The sequence below is a fragment of the Numenius arquata genome, chromosome W, assembly GCF_964106895.1.
Source record: "Numenius arquata chromosome W, bNumArq3.hap1.1, whole genome shotgun sequence".
Lineage (NCBI taxonomy): Eukaryota > Metazoa > Chordata > Aves > Charadriiformes > Scolopacidae > Numenius > Numenius arquata.
This window is the reverse complement of record NC_133615.1, coordinates 22518999-22528799: the sequence shown is the minus strand read 5'-3', so window position 1 is coordinate 22528799 and position 9801 is coordinate 22518999.

Sequence of the window (9801 nt, the reverse complement as noted above, 5' to 3'; positions counted from 1 at the left end):
ATTTAAATCCAGCTGGTGGCCAGTCACAAGTGGTGTGCCTCAGGGCTCAGTGTTAGGACCATTTCTGTTTAACGTCTTTATTGATGATCTCGACAAGGACATAGGGTGTATCATCAGCAAGTTCGCAGATGACACCAAGTTAAGCAGGAGTGTTGATTCCCAGGAGGATAGGGAAGCTCTACAGAGAGACCTAGATAGATTGGATCATTGGGCCAAAATCAATGGCATGAGTTTCAACAAGGGCAAGTGCCAGGTTCTGCACTTGGGCCACAATAACCCCAAGCAGTGCTACAGGCTTGGGGAAATGTGGCTGGAAAGCTGCCTGGAAGAAAGAGACCTGGGGGTTCTAATTGACAAGCGGCTGAATATGAGCCGGCAGTGTGCCCAGGTGGCCAAGAAAGCCAATGGCATCCTGGCTTGTATTAGAAATAGCGTGACCAGCAGAAGTAGGGAGGTGATTGTGCCCCTGTACTCAGCACTGGTGAGGCCACACCTCTAGTATTGTGTCCAGTTTTGGGCACCTCAATACAAGAGAGATATCGAGGTGCTGGAGCGGGTACAGAGGAGGGCAACGAAGCTGGTGAAGGGCCTGGAAAACAAATCATATGAAGAGCGGTTGAAGGAGCTGGGACTGTTTAGTATGAGGAAGAGGAGGCTGAGGGGAGACCTCATCACTCTCTTCAACTACTTGAAAGGACACTGTAGAGAGGTTGGTGCTGGTCTCTTCGCACAGGTAATTAATGACAGAACAAGAGGGAATGGCTTCAAGCTCCAGCAGGGTAGGTTTAGACTGAACATTAGGAAAGAATTTTTCACAGAAAGAGTGGTCGGGCATTGGAATAGGCTGCCCAGGGAGGTGGTTGAGTCACCATCCCTGGATGTGTTTAAGAGACGTTTAGATGTGGTGTTGGGGGATATGATATAGGGAAGAACTTTGTAGAGTAGGGTAGATAGTTGGACTCGATGATCCCAAGGGTCTTTTCCAACCTGGATGATTCTATGATTCTATGATTCTATGGAATAGGATTGCAGCAAGGCCATTGTTCAAATTTCTGACTGTAGTTTCTCGGGGAAGAAGGGAAACTGAATACAACAAATTGCCTGACACAGAAACAGTACAATATAGTTTCTGAAATTCTCATGAGGAAGGATCTTTGATCCTGTTGCCCTTTTAGCTTTGTGTTTCAAGGCAAAAAATAATTTAAATCCGGATTTTTTTTCTACAGCACAATTAAACTCCTGAGGGTTACAAATTTTATCACTTTATCTTTCAAAAGAGGCAGTGACTGTCAAGTTGAATACAAACCTTTTCTATCACTGATAAGACTTAAATGTCTTTGAATCTACATGCTGAAAGGAACTAAGAGGACTAATTCTGCTGTTACCGTCTTCAAAAAATTAACTTTGGTGTATCAATGAAATGACCATTTTTAGCCCATGACCTAACTGAAGTGTTAATAATCCATCTAATCTCATTGCACTTTGCTCAATTTTTTTTCAGCTTCTAAAGGTAATTTTATCCATGCAGTAATTTAAGCCTATTATATAGTTCAGGTGTTTGTCTCGTACAAAACAATTATTGGAATAATTTTACTTCTACAAATGCTTTCAGGTTAGATAACCTAAAGTGTGATAGATAACCTTAAGTATGATAAACTTAATAAATCTATAGCTTTAACATACCTAAGGTTATCTAAACTTAAGGAAAAAAAATAAATATATATATACACATATGTGTACAAAATGTGCATGTAGATACATGTGTATCGTGTATGCATGGGGCCAGTGGTGGGGGCAGGCCAGAGGCAACAGGCACTTGCATTTCACCGTGGGGTCAGGTGTTGTTGCCCTGGCAGCCAGGCCTGCCTGGTGGTCACTGCCACAAGGGTGCTCCCTCAGGTGTCCTGCCTCATGACAGGGGCCCAGTTGCCATGGCAAGGCAGACTAACGTTCCCGCCACACTTGAAATGGGCATGGGAAGTGGTCTTGGGCTGTTGCAGTGTTTCCTGCCTCACCAGGAGGGAGGTTGTGGCCTCTTAGCTTTTTTTTAGTGAAGTGATAGAGTGTTTTTTGTCATTTGCAAACAAGTCCAATGGACAGGTCATCTCCTGATAACCTCTGCTGTTTGGGTCATGTTTTAATCAGTTAGGGAAGCAACTTGTTTTAGTGAGAGCTCCCCAACCCTGCAGTTGGTGGGGTATTGGGTTGGCATGCTGCCATCACTGCGCTGAAGCTGAGTGCCTGGTCTCACAGACCCGGGCTGCAGGCGATGTCTGAACCTGTGTTCCTGTCTCCTGCCAGCGCCGAGGAGAAGTTGCTGCAGTGAGATTTGTTACACTCGGACCAAAGAACAGCAGTTTTGCCTTTGCCTGAGGGAGCCTTGTGTCTGCTCTCCCGTCCCTGCTGGCACAGGTTTGTAACCCAGATTTCTGAGCTCTCCATGAAACCACAAGGCACTTCTGGTGGCCCAATAGGGTCCAGGGGGTGCACAGTGTAGAGGGTGCCCTGTAGATGCTGTAACACTGCACGCCATCCTGGGAGTCCTTTGGGCAAAGCCGTCTGAGAAAACTCCACTTCTTGTAAGTTAAGTAATTGCTCACTGTGTCATTGATGTATTGGCAGGATGCTTCCGGCCTCTTATGCCTCTGTATTGGGTCTGGCTGAGATGGAGTTAATTTTCCCCATAGCAGCCCTCAGTGCCGTGCTTTGTATTGGTAGCTAGAAAGGTGCTGATAACACAACAGTGTTTTGGCTACTGTTGAGCAGTGCTCCCACAGCATCAAGGCTGTCTCTCCAGCATTTCCCCTATCACCAGGAGACTGGGGGTGGGCAAGATCTTGGGAGGGGACATAGCCAGGACAGCTGACCCAAATTGACCAAAGGGATATTCCATACCATATGACATCTGCTCAGCAATAAAAGCTAAGAGAAAGGAGGAGGAAGGGAGGGTATTCGTTATTACGCCGTTTGTCTTCTGGAGCAACCACTACATGTACTAAAGCCCTACTTCCCAGGAAGTGTCTAGACATCACCTGTTGATGGAAAGTAGAGAATAAATCTTTTGTTTTCCTTTGCTTCCACACATGGCCTTTGCTTTTGCTTAAATAAACTGCCTTTATCTTGACCCACAAGTTTTTTCCATCTTATTTTCTCCCCCTGCCCCCCGCCCCCACCTCCATCCTGCTGAGGAAGGGAGTGATAGAGCAGCTTGGTTGGCACCTGGCATCCAGCCATGGTCAACCCACCACAGTCCTTTTTGGCACCCAACATGGGGCATGAGGAATTCAAGATAAGGATAGTAACTGTGAGAGGTAACAGGCAAAACATGGACTGAACACAGCTAGAGAGTGAAAAGTAGAATGATCGTGGGGAAATTCTATTGTAATTGTGGTGTAGGGGCGGGCGAGGGGTGGCTTGTGTGTAAATTGTCCATTTTTGTTCCGTGTTGTGATTATGTTATTTTGATTTTGGTGTGGAGAATTCTATGCTGTTCTGTGATGTTGATGTGAGTGAAGTTTGTGAAGATTGTGTGATTAATGTGGATTTTAATGATAATTCTTATATATGTGATTCACAGAGGCAAGGGGTGGAATGTATTGGGTTGGCATGGCAAGATTTTGATAGCAGTGAAGGCTACAGGGGTGGCTTCTGTGAGAAGCTGCTAGAAGCTTCCCCTATGTCCAATAGAGCTAGTGCCAGCTGGCTCCAAGACAGGCCTGCCGCTGGCCAAGGCCAAGGCAATCAGTGACAGTGGTAGCACCTCTGTGATAATATATTTAAGAAGGGGGGAAAAAAATCCCTGCTCAATTGCAGTTGAAGAGAGGAGTGAGAATATGTGAGAGAAACAACTCTGCAGACACTACGGTCAGTGAAGAAGGAGGGGGAGGAGGTGTTCCAGGTGCCGGAGGAAAGATTCCCCTGCAGCCTGTGGTGAAGACCAGGGTGAGTCAGGCTGTCCCCCTGCAGCCCATGGAGGTCCATGGTGGAGCAGATATCCACCTGCAGCCTGTGGAGGACCCCATGCCAGAGCAGGTGGATGCACCTGAAGGAGACTGTGACCCCATGGAGAGCCCATGCTGCAGGAAGCTCCTGGCAGGACCTGTGAATCCGTGGGGAGAGAATCCCACTCTGGAGAGGTTTACTGGCAGGACTTGTGACCCCATGGGGGACCCACACTGGAGCAGTCTGTTCCTGAAGGACTGCACCCCATGTCAAGGACACATGGAAAGGACCCACATTGGAGCAATTCATGGAAGACTGTCTCCTGTGGGAGGGACTCCATGCTGGAGCAGGGGAAGAGTGTGAGGAGGAAGGAGTGGCAGAGACATGTGATGAACTGACTGCAATCCCCATTCCCCGTCCCCCTGCGCTGCTTGGGGGGAGGAGGTAGAGAAAATCAGGAGTAAAGGTAAGCCTGGGAAGAAGGGAGGGGTAGGGGGAGGGTGTTTTTAAGATTTGGTTTTATTTCTCATTATCCTACTCTGATTTGATTGGTAATAAATTAAATTATTTTCCCCAAGTCGAGTCTGTTTTGCCCATGATGGTAATTGCTGAGTGATCTCCCTGTCCTTATCTCACCCCACAAGGCTTTCATCATATTTTCTCTCCCATGTCCAGCTGAGGAAGGGAGCTTTGTTGGGCACCTGGCACCCAGCCAGGGTCAACCCACCACAGCCTCATTTGAGAAAGAGTTTGGCGCTTCCCAGGAAAGCCTAAGAGAATTTGCAGAAGGGAAACTTGGCTCCTGCAGAGCTCTCTGAAGGGGAAAGAAGGAAAGCATCTTGCTGAGGAAGAATTGTTGCAGTTGCCCAGCAAGTTGCATTATTTAAGCTAATAGTGTACTGAAGAAAAGGATGCTAGAGTACTAAGATTTCATCCTTCCTTTTGTGAAGTCATCTTGTCTGTTTTCCAAGGTCTGGACCACAATTTTTGTTTGAAAAGGGACCACCTTTTCAAAGGGACCACCTAAGGTGTGTGTACTCTTTAGCAAAGCTGCTCATGAAGATCTTCTCTGTTTTCTTGTTGGTCCCAAAGGGTGTTCAGATATTTTCTCCCAGTGTACCACAAGTGTTGGCTGAAGTCCTAAGCAGAGTCACAGCTCATAACTGCAAATTGTAAAAGATGAGCTCATTTGTTTGATGGTTCATCAATGATAACTTCTATAGATCAAATTATCACAGACATACTATCAGATATAATTCAGTAATATTTAGTATGCTTGACTTTTTTATTTTTATATAGTTCCAAACTCTTGTGCTGCTCATAATTGCAATTCATGGCGCACTTTGAACCACTGAATGTGCCACATCTTCACTTAACAAATGCAGCACCTTTGTAATTAAAGTGCACATTTTGAAGGCTTGCCAAACTCATTTACTTGTCTTGCTTAAACACTGCTGCTTCAAAAAATGATTAATTGCTACTTGAAAAATGTTCACAATTTCTGTCTTCTAGCTATGATTAATAATGATGACTAATCAGATAATCAGATTTCACTGGTTCTGTAGAAACTTTTCATAAGGTACAATAGCTTGTTCATATCAGACTTTGCTGACTCTTGGGGAAAATGAAATCAAATTAATTGGACTCAACCCACTTTAAAAATTTATTTGTGATACATAAGGGTGCTTAAAAATGTTACATACTCTGCTCTCCACACTGGCTAGGCACCATTTTGTTGGGCTGAGTTCAGACTACTGCACTGACTGTTGCAAACTACTTGTTTAAAAATATTGATCATGAAGGAATATCTTTTTCAGTTTTACACAAAATGGGTGATTACATCAATTTCCAGAAAGGGGTCTAAAAGGAACAAAAGTGAATTTGCTGCAAACAAGCAAATTCTACCACCAATACATAACTATAATTAAAGTATGCCCCTTAAAGTGATTATACAAAAGTCAGCAGTAGCTGTTGGCAGATGGCAAAGCCTGTTTCCTGTGCTGGAGCTATACAAGTAATATAAGTATACAAGTTTTTTTTAGATTCTTAATAAAATATCAACTGATTTTGAAGTCAAGCTGTCGCTTCAGTAGCTGATGAGACCTGGGCGGGGACAGGAGAAATTGCAGGAGATTTAAATACAGTGTAACCAAAACTAATACTCAGTCGTCGAGGCGAGCAGCTCTGGTGCTGGTATGATCAGCAGTGGAGCGCTCTAGTGCGGTCCACAGGGAGGTTTCCTGAACCGGGGAAACCTCAGGGGGAGCCAACAGAGCCGCCAGGAGCCCCCAGGTCACATGACAGCAGCTGATGGGCAGGGCCAGGAGCAATGACGGCCAACTCCCCCCACACGTATAAAAGAAGCCCCTAGGGAGGGCTAGTGACCAGGAGTGCTGCGACCAGGACAGACAAACAAGGCGTGGTTTCAGCAAGGGCGTGGCACGGCAGTTTGTGTAGCAATTAACAGGATGTGCAAAGAGGGTGGAGCATGTCAGCAGGGCCATAGTGCGTCAGCAAGGCCATGGCACGACGCAGGAAGGGTGTTGTAGCTCTGCCAGCTCAACCAGGGAACAATGGTATCCACCTGGCAGAAAGCCATGGCCACTCGAAGCTCTGCACCTGCCATGACTGATGCAGTTTCCCAAACAGCTCCAATGGGAATGTGCTACCACCTAGGTGTCAGGCTGCAGGGTGTGTGCCCTGCTCTTATGCCAGTATCGGATGGCAGTAGTGAGCACACCTGTGGGAGGTGCACCCAGGTAGAGGAACTATTCTGCTTCGTGACAGAGCTCTGGGAGGAGGTGAGTAGGTTGAGGAGTATCAGGGAGTCCGAGAGAGACAGACTACTGGAATCGCACCCTACCTTCCCTGGGACAGGCCTATCAGGCAGACAGGATGCATGATATGGAGGACTCCCTATCCTCTCTCCACCTGGCTGAATGCAGTGACTTAAGGGATAGAGAGGAATGGCAACAAGTTCCTGCATGACTTGCACAGTTTAACCCCAGCTGGCACTGGTGCAGCAGGTGCATCTCCTCTGTGAGTACCACACTTTCCCAGGTGCCCTTGCATAATAGGTATGAGGCTCTGCAAGTGGAACTGAACAATAACGAGGATGACACCATGCTCTGTGATGCAGTTGACATGCTGGAGGGAAGGGATGCCATTCAGAGGGACCTGGACAGGTTTGAGAGGTGGGCCTGTGCAAATCGCATGAAGTTCAACAAGACCAAGTGCAAGGTCCTGCACCTGGGTCATGGCAATCCCAGGCACAAATACAGGTTGGGCAGAGAATGGATTGAGAACAGCCCTGAGGAGAAGGACTTGGGAATATTGGTGGACGAGAAGCTCAACATGAGCAGGCAATGTGCGCTTGCAGCCCAGAAAGCCAACCACATCCTGGGCTGCATGAAAAGAAGTGTGGCCAGCAGGTGGAGGGAGGTGATTCTGCCCCTCTACTCTGCTCTCATGAGACCCCACCCGGAGTACTGCATCCAGCTCTGGAGCCCTCAGCGCAGGGCCATGGCTCCTGTAGTTGATCAAGCTTTATGCACTGGCTCCATAGTTAAGGATGATTGTAGGTAGTTGCGAAGGAGTGGATCAAAGGGAATTGTTTGAATGAACGTCTGTAGCCTAATTATTTGGTCTTCCTGGGACACTAAGACCTTAAATGAACATCTAATCAAGATGTTTCTACAAACAATGCCAATTTGGCAGTGAAAACCCAAGTCCGAGTGTCCTTAACTGAACTGTCTTCATTATAATACTAAAACACACACACACAGGTCAAGAAGACCCTTGCCCAGGTGAAGACACTTCCTCCACACAGGTGCAGTGATTGAAGAGAATGACACAGCAGACATTATAATTATATGTAAATTACTAATCAATCATTGTAGCTGGGAGTGTACTACCTTGTAACTTTTGTGTATAAATATAATGAGGAAACTGGTGTGAGATGTGCTTGATTTGTGGAAATCCCAAGCCTGAATATCTCCCCTGTGTGTGAGAATTGGTTTATTTTACACCAGGCAATGAATCTGCTTTTTGGACAACAGGATGACTCACACAACTGGAGTGCTGCAATGGATAGCTATAAACTCCTCAGAAGGAATAGGCAAGGAAGGATAGGCGGTGGAGTAACCTTGTATGTTTTGACTATCTAGAGATTGATGATGGTGACAATAGGGTTGAGTGCTTATGGGTAAGAATCAGGAGGAGGGCCAACAAGGCAGATATCATGGTGGGAGTCTGTTATAGACCACTAAACAAGGATGAAGAGACAGACAAAATATTCTATAAGCAGCTGGGAGAAGTCTCACCATCACTAGCCCTTGTTCTCATAAGGGGCTTCAACTTACCAGATGCTTGTTGGAAATACAATACAGCAGAGAGGAAACAATCTAGGAGGTTCCTGGAGCGTGTCAAAGATAACTTCCTGACATAGCTGGTGAGGGAGCAAACTAGGAAAGACGCCCCACTGGACCTGTTATTTGCAAACAGAGAAGGACTTTGTGGGTGATGTGATGGTCAGAGGCTGACTTGAGCATAGTGATTGTGAAATGATCAACAAATTGCCAACAAAGGCAAGTGTAGGGTGCTGCACCTGGGGAGAAATAACCCCATGCACCAGTACAGATTGGGGCTGACCTGATGGAGAGCAGCTCTGAGGAAAAAGACCTAGGAGTCCTGGTGGACAGTAGGATGACCATGAGCCAACAATGTGCCCTTGTGGCCAAGAAGGCCAATGGCATCCTGGGGTGCATCAGGAAGAGTGTGACCAGCAGGTCGAGGGAGGTTGTCCTCCCCCTCTACTCTGCCCTGGTGAGGCCCCATCTGGAGTACTGTGTCCAGTTCTGGGCTCCCCAGTTCAAGAAGGACAGGGAACTGCTGGAGAGGGTGCAGCAGAGGGCTACAAATATGATTAGGGGCCCGGAGCATCTCTCTTCTGAGGAAAGGCTGAGGGACTTGGGTCTTTTAAGTCTGGAGAAGAGAAGAATGAGGGGGGAATCTGATCAATACTTATAAATACTTAAAGAGTGGGTGTCAAGAGGATGGTGCCAGTCTTTTTTCAGTGGTGCCCAGGGATAGGACAAGAGGAAATGGGCACAAACTTGAACATAAGAAGTTCCACCTAAACATGAGGAGGAATGTCTTTACTTTGAGGGTGGCAGAGCCCTGGAACAGGCTGCCCAGGGAGGTTTTTTTTTTTTTTTTTTTTTTTTTGGGGGGGGGGGGTTGTTGTTTGGTTTTGTGTGTTGTGTTTTTTTTGTTTGTTTGTGTGGTTTGGTGTTTTTTTTTTTTTTTTTTTTAAGGTGGTTGGACTCGATGATCTCAAAGGTCCCTTCCAACCACTAAGATTCTGTGATTCTGTGATTCTGTGGTGGAGTCTCCTTCTCTGGAGACATTCAAAACACCCATGGACACATTCCTGTGCAACCTGCTCTAGGTGGACCTGCTTTGGCAGGTGTGTTGGACTAGATGATCTCCAATTGTCCCTTACAACCCCATATCATTCTGTGATTCTATGATACAGTTTTTGTTCTTGGAAAAGTAAAGAGAGGGGTCAGCAGAACTGCTGCCTTGGACTTCCGGAGGGTGGACTTTGGTCTATTCAGGAGCCTGGTTGACAGAGTCCCTTGGGAAACAGCCCTGATGGGAAAAGGAGTCCATAAAGACTGGACATTCTTCCAGAAGGAAATCTTAAATGTGCAGAAGCAGGCCATCCCCGTGTGCTGAAAGACGAGCTGGCATGAAAAAAGACTGGCCGGGCTGAACAGGGAGCTTTGACTGGAACTCAGGGGAAAAAATAGAGTTTATGACCTTCTGAAGAAGGGGCAGAAAACTCAGGAGGACTAC